The sequence below is a fragment of the Nomascus leucogenys genome, chromosome 20 (assembly GCF_006542625.1).
Source record: "Nomascus leucogenys isolate Asia chromosome 20, Asia_NLE_v1, whole genome shotgun sequence".
Taxonomy (NCBI): Eukaryota; Metazoa; Chordata; class Mammalia; order Primates; family Hylobatidae; genus Nomascus; species Nomascus leucogenys.
The window spans coordinates 65,341,390-65,355,395 of NC_044400.1; positions in this window are offsets into that span (position 1 = coordinate 65,341,390).

Sequence of the window (14,006 nt, forward strand, 5' to 3'; positions counted from 1 at the left end):
TTACACCATCTCCTTGATACTGTACTTGCGATCATGGGTGAGTTCTCATGAGATATGGTTGTTTAAAAATATGCAGTACTTCCCCCCTTGCTCTCTCTTGCTCCTGCTCCCACCGTGTAAGATGCCTTGCTCCCGCCTTGCCTTCTGCCATGACTGGGAGCTTCCTGAGGACTCCCAAGAAGCAGAAGCCACTATACTTTCTGTACAGCCTGCAGAACCATGAGCCAATTAACCCTCTTTTCTTTATAAATTGCCCAGTTGCAAGTATTTCTTTATAGCAATGTGAGAACAGACTAATACACTGAGTGATCTTTAAGTGGGGAGTGAATTATAAGCTGCTGAGCCTGCCTCTTCCTATGCTATTTGGTAGAGGGTAGGGAGGCAGAAAGTTTTGCTATTGCTGTTGCTGCTGGCAGATCAGCTTTCAGACTCTAAAAGTCTGATTCCAGTCTAACCCGGAATGGTTGTGGAATGGGGACTAGTCAGCTCTAATTGTGGCTACTGTAAGGGGATCAACTGCCTGCTGATAAAATGTAATACATTATTTTATAGGAGAAATAGAATTCTATGTAAGAGTAATGAAAAATAAATAACATGGGGTTGATGATGAGAAAAATTTTCTGATAAGTGTACCTAATTTGTATGACCATATATCCTAGTTATCCCAGAATAGTTACTGTGTATGTCTGTTCTTTTGGTGTAATTATTACTAATTCTTTTGCTACTGTCAAAAGAATCTCATGTTGAACAATAAATTATGTGGTCACCCTTTCTATAAGTGAAAATAGGGATGACTTGCAGTTATCCAGATAAATGGCCAGAGGTAGAGAATTTTTTGACAACAGTAAATGTCATGCATGTAGATCTTCAGACAGAAGAAAATATAGTATGTTAAGAGTATACTACTAATAAATAATTACTGTTAATTGGATGTACAGTGTGATTGAAAACTAAAGATGAGGATAAGTAGTTAATTGGGCTTCACAAATGGAAACTACACAAGCTTACTTAAAGACTCTGCCCTTTACCTTAATACAATGGAGAACCTTTTAAGCACAGTAAAAGTTAGATTTGACTTTAGAAATATCACTGTGGTTGAACTGTAAATAGTGGATTTTGGGGATTTGAGTGAGATAGAAGAATGGCTATGACAGAATTTCTTGATGCTAGAAATGACAGATCCTGGGAGGCTAATCCGAAATACTGGCCATGGGGATGAATGAATGAAAAAGAATTTGAATAATATTTTATAGTTACAAGTTGTAGAAATGGGTGGGTTGCTGGAATTTAGGGGTTACGGGAGTGTTAAAGAAGTCCAATTGCCCAACTAAAGATGGGCCTCTCTGACTTGAGCAACTGAGTGGTTGGAGGTATCATTCAGCGAGCCAAGAGGAAAAGGAAAAGTGGTATTCAAGATAATTTGTAGAGAAAATGATTCAACTAATTGAGAGTTAAACATGGGGGAGAATGATAACTGACTGGTGCCTTATATTTCCAAATGCAGGTGGTTGGAAAAAATTATGACAGTTAGCATGTTTAAAAGGAAGAGAGAGCCCATATGGGAATAAGGAGGTTGTTTTTAGACATGTTTAGAATAGTTTTAAAGGAAGAAAAGGTTTAGGTGTTAAATTTTAACAGTTAGTTATGTCTAACAGACCATTAGAAAGGTCCAGGCAGATCTCAATAGACAGAGTAAGACCAGACACAGAAAGCAGGCATCCACTGAGAGAGGTAAAAACCCTAAATGTGGCTAATTTCCCAAGAGATCATGGGAATAAGATGCTGGGACATGAACTGTCATGGGAAGAAAGACTGGCGGTGCTAGTTATTGTAATTTTAGCTACAATTCTAGTGCTAAAGAGCAGTCAAAAAATGCAAATTTGACCATTTCAACATGAGCGATCTCTGAGAAAATACTTATGTAGAATGAAGGAGATGAAAAATTGAATGAAATCTTTTATGAGTAAAAGAGTAGTGAAAAAGAAGATCCAAAGGATCCAAATTACTTTTGTAGCAGATTTTTTTTTTCTGTAACATACAAAAAAATGACTGTAGATTAAGGCCATAGAAGAGGTGAAGCATTGTTCCTCATGGATGCATCAAATGGGAATGTATTCGTAGGTAGAGATGAACCATTGGAGAAAGAAAGTTTCAAAAGAAATTTCAAACAAATCAGTGAAAGTAATGGACCAAGTTCCATAGATTAGAATAAAAAATTACATATTATTTATAATCCAATAGAAAGACATTTTTATTTAAGAGGTAAGAGGGGAGTAAAAGTGGACTGATGAAGATATGTTGGACAGGGGTAAAAACCAATGGAGAAATATGTGAATAATATTTTTTAAACTTCTTTTGTGAGTGATGCTTTGTACTGGTTCTATCCTAAGTAATCCTCACTAGAATTCTTGTAATTATAGATCTACTTAATCAAGTTATGTTACCTGATGTAACAACAATAAAAACAACAACAACATTCCAAATATTAGTGGCTTAAATAAACTACAGTTTACTGCTTACTCACATGAAGGTAAAATGCAGTCATTTGGAGGCCATCCAGACTGACTGTCCTGGACCATTGGGTCCTTAGTATTCTCCACTGGATGGCAATGGCCAATAGACCAGGGAAAAGTGAATGTGAAATGGATTGAACCTAAGCTTTTAAGGGTCAGGCCTCAAAGTAGCATGCATCATTTTCACTTAGTCACATAGCCCTGACTCACTGGCAAAGCCTGAGAAGGGAACCTCTCTGAGTGCTTAGAAACAAAAGACCAAACAAGGCCTGGTGAGTTCATGGTAATACCCATGAGACAGCATGTATTGTTATCCACTTTGCAGAGAAAGAAACTAAGATTTAGAGAGTGCTTAAGAAACTTGCCCAAAGGTCACATGGTTTAGTAAATTGAGTCTGATCAAGTCAGTAAATCAGAGCATATTATCTTCCACAAAAAGTGACAACAGACCACAGAAGACTGAGAAGCCTTTACTATTGGGGTAAAACAAGTACATATGATGTGGGAAGAAACTCACTGAAGAGGAACTAAAGCTAGAAACAGACATCTCTCTTGAATCCAATTATCTCTGCTTTAAAGACCCCTTTCAGGACACTCAGCAGATTTTATTCATTCGTTTTATATTTAAAAACAATTATTAGATGCACACTAGCTATCAGACACTATTCCAGATGTTTAATGTACCAAACAGATTTTCTGACCTCATGGGGCTTATATTTTGGTTTGCAGATCCAGAGAAGGATAACCATGTTTTCTGATTTTGTTTAACTTATAAGAGAAAGTAAAATAATGTATTGAGAGAATATGGGTTAACTTAACGTAAAACAAACAAAAAATAACTAAAGAATTAAATTTGTACAGAAACTATGGCTGCTCTAAGTATCTATATAACAAACTAATGGGGAATGTCTTCGGTGTGGAACAATTGGGATAAATGGACTCCAAACATTTCAGTCTTTAAATACTTTGATTGACACTCAATTCCAGGAAGAGGTAATCTAAGTGAGCTGGATGATATTTCAACCTTTTGGCTAAGGTTGAAATATTTCAACCTTTTGCCTTCGAGGAAGTTCCCACCAAGACAGTTAAAAAAGAAAAAGAAAAAAAAAGGCTGGGCGTGGTGGCTCACGCCTGTAATCCCAGCACTTTGGGAGGCCGATGCTGGCGGATCATGAGGTCGAGAGATCGAGACCATCCTGGCCAATATGATGAGACCCCGTCTCTACTAAAAGTACAAAAAAAAAAAAATTAGCCTGGCATAGTGGCACGCACCTGTAGTCCCAGCTACTCGGGAGGCTGAGGCAGGAAAGTCATTTGAACTAGGGAGGCAGAGCTTGCAGTGAGCCAAGGTGGTGCCATTGCACTCCAGCCTGGCCACAGAGCGATACTCCTTCTAAAAAAATAAATAAATAAATAAATAAATAAAAAAGGTGGCCAATAATTATCTAAAATCATGATTCATGAAACAATTACTAGAAAAATAGGAAATAGATGTAAACAAACAAAAAGCATCAGAGTTACCAAAAATCCCTAAAAATAAATTAATTTTAAAAATTACTTCAAAATGTTAAATAGTATGAGAAAAAAATTGAGTGACAGAATAGAAAATAATTGAGAGAGTAAGGTAGTTTAGATAAGATGGATAAGGCAAGCTGCCTTAATTTCCTCGGCATTTGAGTCCTGAAGGAGGGGATGCCAGTCATGAAATCAGCCAGGGCAAGTCTAACAACACAGGCAATAACAAGATCCTGGGGCAGGGCATGTTTTTAGGAGCAGAAAATTTGCTACTATAGCTCAAATATAGTAAGAAGCAAGGGTAGAGAGTGTGTGGAATTCACACCAAGTTATGATGGATTGTTAAGTTTAGATTTTATTCAAGAGGCTGTTGCTATTTTTAAAAAGTGCATATTAACTCAGGAGTGTCAAATAAGTGGATTCTTCTTTTCTTTTCTAGGAGAACATAAGAATTCCTTTTGTCTTTTGCCTACTCTTCTCCTACTACCTCTTTTCTACTACAATGTTATGATAAGAGGAGCTTCCTTGGCAGTTTCTAATTGCAGGTAAGAGTCTTAGAGGTGCCATCTGTTCTTGACAGCTCCTTTGGTTGATAACTCTCCTGTCCCAAGGGTAACAAACACATTGGGAGTAACTCCTTGGAGTAACTCAACCCAGGATCAGTTCTAGCTGAGCCACTTCCTACTCACGTGGCCTTGGGCAAGTTATTTAGCCTCTCTAATCTCAGCGGACTCATTTTTTAAGGAATACAATAATACCAAATTCCCAGGGCTGTAGAACAGGCTAAATGAAATAACATATTTTAAGTATCTAGTCTATTCCCCAAAACATAGAAAGGGCTCAATAAATGGTAACATTGAAAAAACATTGTGAAACACAGAATCAGGTGCTCAAGGAGAAATCCAGCAGCACTCACTGCAGATGTCAGAGCACTTCAAAACAGAAGAATGAGATTTCTGGAGTCCTGTCACAACCAGATGATTCTTTGTGTTATTTGGAAATTGACACTCATACGTTTGTCTGCTTTTCTCTGACCATGTTTCAGCCAAAAAGGCTCGTCTGGTGGATATTGTGGGAACGTTTGAAGAAATCATTGGTAAAAATTTGATTTTCAAAAAGTTGAGATTGGCTTTATAACAGTCCCAAGCTCATTTCATAAGAGATTTAAAGTAGCTACAAAATGATAAGTGAAAATACAATATAAAAGATAAGATATACTTAACTAATACATTAAGTCAAATTTAATCAACCTTTGGTTCTTTTATTTATACCTTAACTACATTAGGAATAAAAACTACTAAAATACAGAACCAATATTATAAGTTAGTTAATGGTGAAAGGGAAAAAGAAAATAAGCAAGAAAAATAACGTGAAATGAAGCCATAAATATGGGAAATATGTTATAAAAACCAAACGGTGCAAAACCAAATAATTAACGGGAAACAGGCACATGTTATACATTAGTGAAGGAGGCCAGTATGAGGTCATGTGGGTGGTGGAGACTTTGGTCATTTACTTCCTTTAAAATTCCTCATGTTGTTGCTAGAATTCTATGCACGTGTGCTTCTTTACCTATTTCTAAACCTATGTGTATTTGTAAAATTTCTGATTGTTCAAACATAATTTACAAAAACAAACCAAACCAAAGACATTTATAGAACAAATTAAATCCCTCAGGCAACCAATTAATGCTCCCTGCACCCAAACCCTACTCCAATTCCTCATAGGCCTTAAGGTTAGATGCCTTCTTGCAGCTAGTGCATTCGGGGGAATCCTAGTCAGATATACAATTCAAAATATCTACCAAATAAGAACAAACTAATTGTTATAAGAAGAATAATTGCGATCAGAAGAAGGGAATAGAGAGGACTTTCTGTGCTGTAAGAGGCAATGCAATTCACGTATCCTTAATATAGACGTAGCAATTACTTCCTTGGTTCAATTCAACAATAGTTATCAGGTAGATTGTAGTCACTATTGATATTGGAAGGAAAAAAAAATCCATTCAGTCCCTGACAAAAGATGGCAGATTCTTAATTTTCACAAACTTTAAAAACACAGCAATAATTTCTTAATTCCTTACTTAATCAATATTTTTTATACATATCTTTCTCAAACTCGTAAAAGAAGTGAAGTATTTTTTAGAATATACGGAGCTGTGAATTTTCTTTTTCATTCATTATTGAAAATTCTTATTACATTTTGAGATGGTGCAAAATGACACTTGAATTTTTTTCAGAATGTAAAATACCTGCATTAAATACCTAAAAGGCTATAGTAATATGCATTATAAACACTGAAGATTTAATGAATGCTACTAAAACTGCTAACACTTTTAATATTTTGCATCATTCAATTTCACAGACTGGTAAAACTGTAACACTTTTGTTCATAATTTCGTATAAACTACTTAAATTTTTTGACATATACTAAATTTAGATTATATTGTTGCTGTGTAATTATTTAATTTAGGTGAATTCTTTAATGGTTTAATATTTCTGGTCCATTTGTTCCTAAATATGTTTTGCACATCTTCTAAAGCCTAATAAAAGTTCCCAGGGGGTAATAAACAGTATGGATTGTAGATAAAATGTATTTTAAGGAAATAAGGAATGCATTTTCAAAATATTTTTGTATGCTTGCAATAAAACTTGCCAGGTTTTTCTTAGGAATGTAGTTTAATGAAGACAAGTTAAACCATTCTTTGTGTAAGATTTTTCTATACATAACCAGTTATTTAACCAGAAATGGATTGAAATCAACTGCTATGTATCTGTGATTTCCACTAAAATTTAAATTTTTAGGCAGTAAAATTTGATTTATATTATATATAAATATATAACATAATGGAACTTCTCACTGTTTATGGCACATGGTAGGCACTTAATAAATGTATATTAAATAATTGATACGTGTGTGCATGGGTGAGGCAAAAACACTGTCCCTCTTTAAGCTAAAATTGCATTTAGCTTATAGCAATGATTGTATCTATGTATATGTGAGTGTGTATAGTGCTTTTATTCTGGGATTCCTAATACCAGATTGTTTTTTCTGCCTAGGGATAAGATTTCCATGCTCCAGTTGAAGCACGTTATATTTTTATAATATTAATTAAATATACAGTCTGCTCACTTTTACATCTGTACTGTTTTCTCCCTAGATACATTTCTTTAAACAAAATGGCCTTACCATTCTGTTTCCTTGTTAGATTTTTGTCAGAGGGAAAATTAATTGAAATACAAAATGAAAAAGCTAAAGAAAACAAGTGAACTACTGTGAGTCCCTCAGGTTCTTCATTCGGACCAAAGTTTTTTCCGTTGGTGAATAAGAGCCACTTACTGCTGCTGCAGTTATGGGTAATGGACACCTTTACTTAATGAATTTTTCAAGAACGACAAACTCCTCTTGTAAATTGGGAATTACCAAAAACAATGAAGCAAATTCTCCTTTACTTCTTATCCTTTACAAGGAATCAAATATAGGCAAAAAGAATTGCTACATAAAGAGAAAATAGAATTTGTATGTGCTACTTGCATTTGATTCACTCATATATTTAATATGCTTTCAGAAGCCAGCTTCTGAAACATTAAATATAAATTAGGACAGAAAGCTTTACATCAAAGACACTGAAGATTTTACCATAGTAGATAAACTATTTAAGGTGAGAGTAAGTGTGAATTTAAAGGACAGGCATTGATTGCTTCTGGACAGGGTCAATGGCTGGCAATAGGATTTGATGGGGCAGATAGTGAAAAATTCTTGTGTCCTTACATTTCTCTTTGTGAATGAAGCCATTGTTCAAATGGTGATAGCCTATATTAGTCCATTTCATACTGCTATGAAGAAATACCTGAGACAGGGTAATTTATAAAGAAAAAGAGTTTTAATCAACTCACAGTTCCACATGAGTGGGGAGGCCTTACAATCATGGTGGAAGGTGAAGGAGAGAAGCAAAGGCACGTTTTAAGTGGTGGCAGGCAAGAGAGTGTGTGCAAAGGAACCGCCCTTTATAAAACCATCAGATCTCATGAGACTTATTCACTTTCATGAGAACATCACGGGAAGAACCCACTTCCATGATCCAATCACCTCCCACTGAGTCACTTCCATGACACGTGGGGTTAATGGGATCTACAGTTCTAGAGATTTGGGTGGGGACACAGCCAAACCATATCATAGTCCTACTTTGGAAGCTTCTAATTAGAAACAGAGGTGATCTATACAATACATCTAACAGCGTATTGTGCCAAATGCACAACTCTCATAAAGCATAGAGGCCTCTGGATAAAATTTAAATGTTCAACATTTAAAACCCCCTTATTTTTCTTAAACTGGGAAGCCCCAAAGCATGAACTTCTCCTGATAAAGGTTGACCATAGGTCTCCAGTCGCCTAGACTGTTCTGGTTTATGAGGTATAATTATTAATAACATTGCTTTACATTCTCAAAATTATCTCAATTTGGGTGATAAATTATATGGTAATCCTATTAATAAGGGATTTTTCATTGGAGATTTGGGTGTGACAGTTAGGAAATATGATCACTTTGGCAGGCTGAGGCTTCATTATAGGATTTCCTGAGCAGAAAACAGAAAGGTTGACAAACAAGGTACGGAAAAGACAGAGACAACCCTTCTTCTTATAGAGGAGAAGGCTGAGAGCAAAACAGGTAAAAGGAATTCTCCTAAGTTGTGCAGTTGGTAAGTGCACATATGGAATAATAATCTAACTCCTTTAGCAAAAGCATTATTAAAATAAAAGTATTTCATAAAAAAAAATTTATTTTATTTTTTATAAATAAATTACTTTTTATTTCAAAGGTTAATCTTAACTTTGGAAATCTAGAAAGTAGAAAGCTCTACCTGAAATGTGTATAAAATAATTTGTAGTTCTGGTATTCTAAGTGTTTGTACAAGAAGACACTGCCCTCTTCTCCTAAAAAATTCAGCAGTATCTTAAGAAGCCTGGGATATGCAAAAATATACAAGAACCTAGTTTGGGATGTTTAGCATAGACAGCTAACAGAGACTCAGATATGGTTGGAAGTTGACAGCTGGGGAGACAGGAGGTAGAGAGAGGAAAAGCTCCAGCAATGTGGCAGGACGCCCAGTTGGAGGGAAAGAGGCAGCCAGTGGGGAATTCCCCATGGCAGTAATGGTAAGGGACTCTGAGAAACAGAAATGTTTAGCTGTAATTTATACATTTCAATCTCAGTGATGTAATTTTTTTCAGAACATTTTATTAAACATTCTATATTCAGAACTGTGGGAAATTAAATGATTGGAATGAGGCAGGAAGCAAGGCCTTGCTATATCATCAGACATTGGTGAAGGGCATAGATGGTAATCCACAGTGAAGAGAAAGGAGATGTTGGGAATCTCTCAGAGTCCTGGGAGGAACCCAGCGACCAAGGAAAGCTGGCCACACAACAGGCTAACCCAAAGGTGGACAGGATCCAGGCTCTATTCATCCTAAATATATTAAAGAAAGGTAAATCTCAGTATTCAAAGCCCAGCTCACACCTCATAGCTATATGATCCTTGACAAGTTATGTACTCGCCAAAACCTGCCTGCTCATCTGTAACACTGGAATAATAAAAGAACCTACCTTTTTGGTCTGCTTGGAAAATTATGTGAGATGATGTTCTTAAGACAATCAGCCATGTGGCTGGAAAGTGGCCAGAATGCTATAGAAGCTAGCTGATAGGATCTAGCATTAGTATATCATTTTGCATGATTTCTATTTTGTAAAAATCACTTGGTATTTTAGCATAAACATTCTCCTATATCACTAACTATTGTTAGAAAACATAATATTTAATGAATATCTAATAGTTTTCTTTAATGAATCACGTTAATTTAAGTAATTCTCCAGTTTTTTGTCATTTATTTTTGTTGCTTCAAATTTTTAACCATCATAAAAGACAATGTCAAATTTCCATGTTTAAAACTTGATACACATTTTGGTTATTTAGTCAGATAATATTCATTGGATACTATTTATGTGTGCCAAAATATACAAATATTTTAAGATTCTTCATACATGAACAATTTGTGTTACAGGAAAAGAATACCATATTACACCACTTTGATTATGGTGTTCCAAATTGCAAGTAAAACACAATTATCAAACTGGCTTAAATAACAAGAAGAAAGTATTAGATACTCCAAGGGTAGGGAAGACTTCAATGTTGATTAAGCACAAAATCATTAAGAACCTATCTTCTTTCCATCTCATCCACCTGTCTTTATTGGTGTTGTTATCATACTCAGGCAAATAGCAAGGTGGCTGTGAGAGTTTCAAATGTTCCATCCGGACAGAGCAAGGCCCAATGCCACTTTTATACAAACAAGAAAGTCATTCAAAGAAGCCTCCACAGACTTCTCTGGTTATTGGTCAGATTGACCATGTGTCCACCCCCAACCACTCCCTCTAAGGGAAGTTGGATGACCATAATTGACCTGACCAGTTACTTAGGATGGACTGGGGGTACAGAAATCAATAATAATAATACCCACGATTTCCATGTCAGTGTTTGTCAGTATGACTTTGATTTCATCCTCACCAATACTACATATTTTGGTAAACTTCCATTTCTGTTTATATCCCATTAGAAAATGTGTTTGGGTACAACATACTATGGTTCTGCACAAATACTGTTCACTGACCCTTGGACTGAATTACACAATTAATGACTAACTGATGTACTGGGAGTTACCAAGTCTTTCGTTCAATTGAGTTGTATTCTACAAAGTTGAACACTACTAGCTTGAGAGGAGATGGACCTTTTAAAATACAAAGGGGATATTATATGAAGTGAAAAGGTCTTGAGCAACATTACCCAATAGCTAAATCATTATTTGGGGGAATCTATAAATGAACTGTAAATTAAAATGTGAAAATGATTGTAGAAAGAAGTGAAGTTTAAGCTCTCAATGGGATAATCCTTCAGCTGAAATGGCTTCACACTGTTTTTCTTGGATTATTTTGAGGCCCATTGTATTATCTGAAGGAAGTCTATTGAACAGTGATTGAGTGGTGCTGACCTGGTGCTCCACTCACTTTGCACAAAAGCTTCTCTGCTGTAATGCTTGGTGAGGCTATACATTGAAGCCAATTGTGACCCTGAAACAAAACGAAACCACTTACTCACTCCTTAAAGGTTTTAAGTATGACACATTTTATTATAATTTTGAAAAGCATCATTTTTCCTGATGGCTAATTATTAACTTTCAAATAGATGCTGTGAAAATTGCAATCAAATATCTTTACTTTATTGAATGCATATGTTGTCAGGAAATATAATTCCACATTAAAGTGTTTCACAGATTTACTGACACCCAGATCTCTTTGTTCTGATTTTGTTCTCCCTCCTGCTGCTCCTGGCAAATTGAAAAACTACTTTATTGAGCTCCATGCTTCCAAATTCCCTGATGTGTATCACAGTACAACTAAGGTTACTTCTAAGCTTTTTTTTGTTGCCATTCTTTCTTTCTTTACTTTTACCTGAATGCTGTGGAGAACCTATGGTCCAGCAAAAGTGTTTAAATAAGAACACCAAATATTATATGTAAAGATGTTAGGTGCATATACACATTTCTATCCCAAATTTTAACTTGACCATTGTTCACATCCAGCTTTGGAATCTGTTTATAAAATGGTTAGGATCTTTGGGTCCAAATAAATATGTATACTTATGAATAATTATATGCATTTATGAATAATATGAATAGAAATGTCTATATATACAAAAATATATATGCAAATATGTATTATATATAGTATATAGAGATATTTATATGGATGTGATAAATATATATGTACATGTGTATAGAAACAGACACACATAGTATGTGTACATTGTGTGTATGTGTATAGGTATATACATGTGTGCTAAAATTGACAGTATGTTTTCATGAAATCTATCCCTCCAGGTTTAGGTAGATATTTCTTCTTTCTGTTCCTTACCACTCTGCATGTTCCTGTTCTGTAGCACTTATCAATTTATATTGCCAATGCCTATTTCACAATTAAGTTGTTAGCTTCTTAAGAGCAGGACCAGCACGTTTCTGTACTCCCATGCCATCCATTTCCTGGATCTAAGCACTCAACAATAATATGTATTACATAACTGGATTACTTAATGAAAGAAGAAAGAAACCTGTTTAATATTTACCCCCACTTGAAAAGGTACTTTTAAAAATATTACGTTGCAGGAAAAAAAAACCCATAAATGATGTCTTAAATATTGTACTACTAGATTTTTGAACTTGCAACGCAAAATGATTGAAACAACTGCTAAAAGAGCAATAAAACAAAAACATTATAATTGGCCTGGCACGGTGGCTCACGCCTGTAGTCCCAGCACTTTGGGAGGCCGAGGCGGGCGGATCATGAGGTCAGGAGATTGAGACCATCCTGGCTAACACGGTGAAAACCCGTCTCTACTAAAAATACAAAAAATTAGCCAGGCGTGGTGGTGGGCACCTGTAGTTCCAGCTACTCGGGAGGCTGAGGCAGGAGAATGGCGGGAACCCAGGAAGCGGAGCTTGCAGTGAGCCAAGACCGTGCCACTGCACTCCAGCCTGGGCTACAGAGCGAGACTCGGTCTCAAAAAAAAAAAAAAAAAAGGTATAATCTACTCTAAACAATATTGAAAAAAAAATGAATGAATCCAATAATTAAAGAAGGACAAAGCATAAACTCTAATCCTTGCACGTTCCAGTGACCTAAGTCCCTTAGATTCCAATAAATAACATTGTGCAAATTGTGAGAATATCAATGACACTAAAGACTGTAGGATTCTGTCTTCAAGAATCATTGTACATTTGAGATGTGTGGCTTCTTGGACATAATCTAGTTTTGCCTTTCATTTTATGTGTGAGATAGCAGACTCCCAGAAATAGGATATAATTTGCAAGGATTAGCTCCTGGACATGGAGAAGGGAGGAATTCAGATACTGAGTAGTCAAAAGTACACAGCATTGCTGATAACTGGAAAGGTTAGAAGTGATGACTGCAAAATTGGATAAGCAAATATTATGCATCCAGATCACTCAGAAAGCTTTTGTAAGGCAGGAGATGACACTAGTATTTTATCCTCAGGAACAGTGGTTCTCAACAGGGGCCAAATTTGCCCCTCTGGGGATATACAGTGATATCTGGAGACATTTTTGATAGACAGAAATGTGTACATGTATGTGCAGGGGGGTGGGCGGTGTGGCAGGAGGATTGCTACTGGAATACAGTGGATAGAGATTGAGGATGCTTCAAAATCCTGCAAGGCCCACAAGAGGTGAATAGAGAGAGTTTTGTTAGTCATTCTTTAAAGTGCATAGAATTGCACATACATACACAAGTATAGTCATCTGCGGCATAGTTGAGCTGTGCCCAGCAGAAGTAGCTCACAAGGTTAGTATTCACAGATGGAAAGATTCCTCAGCTGTGCCAGCATGCGAATTACTATGAGGCCATATATCTGTGAAGTTGTGTTACCCGTGGAGGAGAGCCTAGACATAAAATGGCATTTAGAATCTTAACCAGGAAGTCAGCCAGCAGTCAAGATTGCACCTGTTTTTCCCTCTACCAAGATGGCTGTGCTCCTTTATCTCCTGTCTTAGTGTGCTTTATGTTGCTATACTAGAATATCACACTGGGTAATTAATAAGGAAATAAATGTATTTCTAGCACTCTCACTGGATGGCACAAAGTTCAACATCAGGATGATGGCATCTGGTGAGGGTCTTTGTGCTGCGTCATCTCAGGGTGGAAAGGCCAAAGGGCAGGAGAGCATCCAAGAAAGCAAGATGGAGGCAAACTCACCCCTTTTATCAGAAACTCATTCTAGTGGCAACTAACCCACTCTCATGATAACAGCATTAATCTATTTATGAAAGCAGAGCCATAGCATCTTCCTGGGCAAGGAAGATAGCTCCTTCCTTCTTGGCAAAAAGGTTTCAGCTCAAACACCAGCTAGCA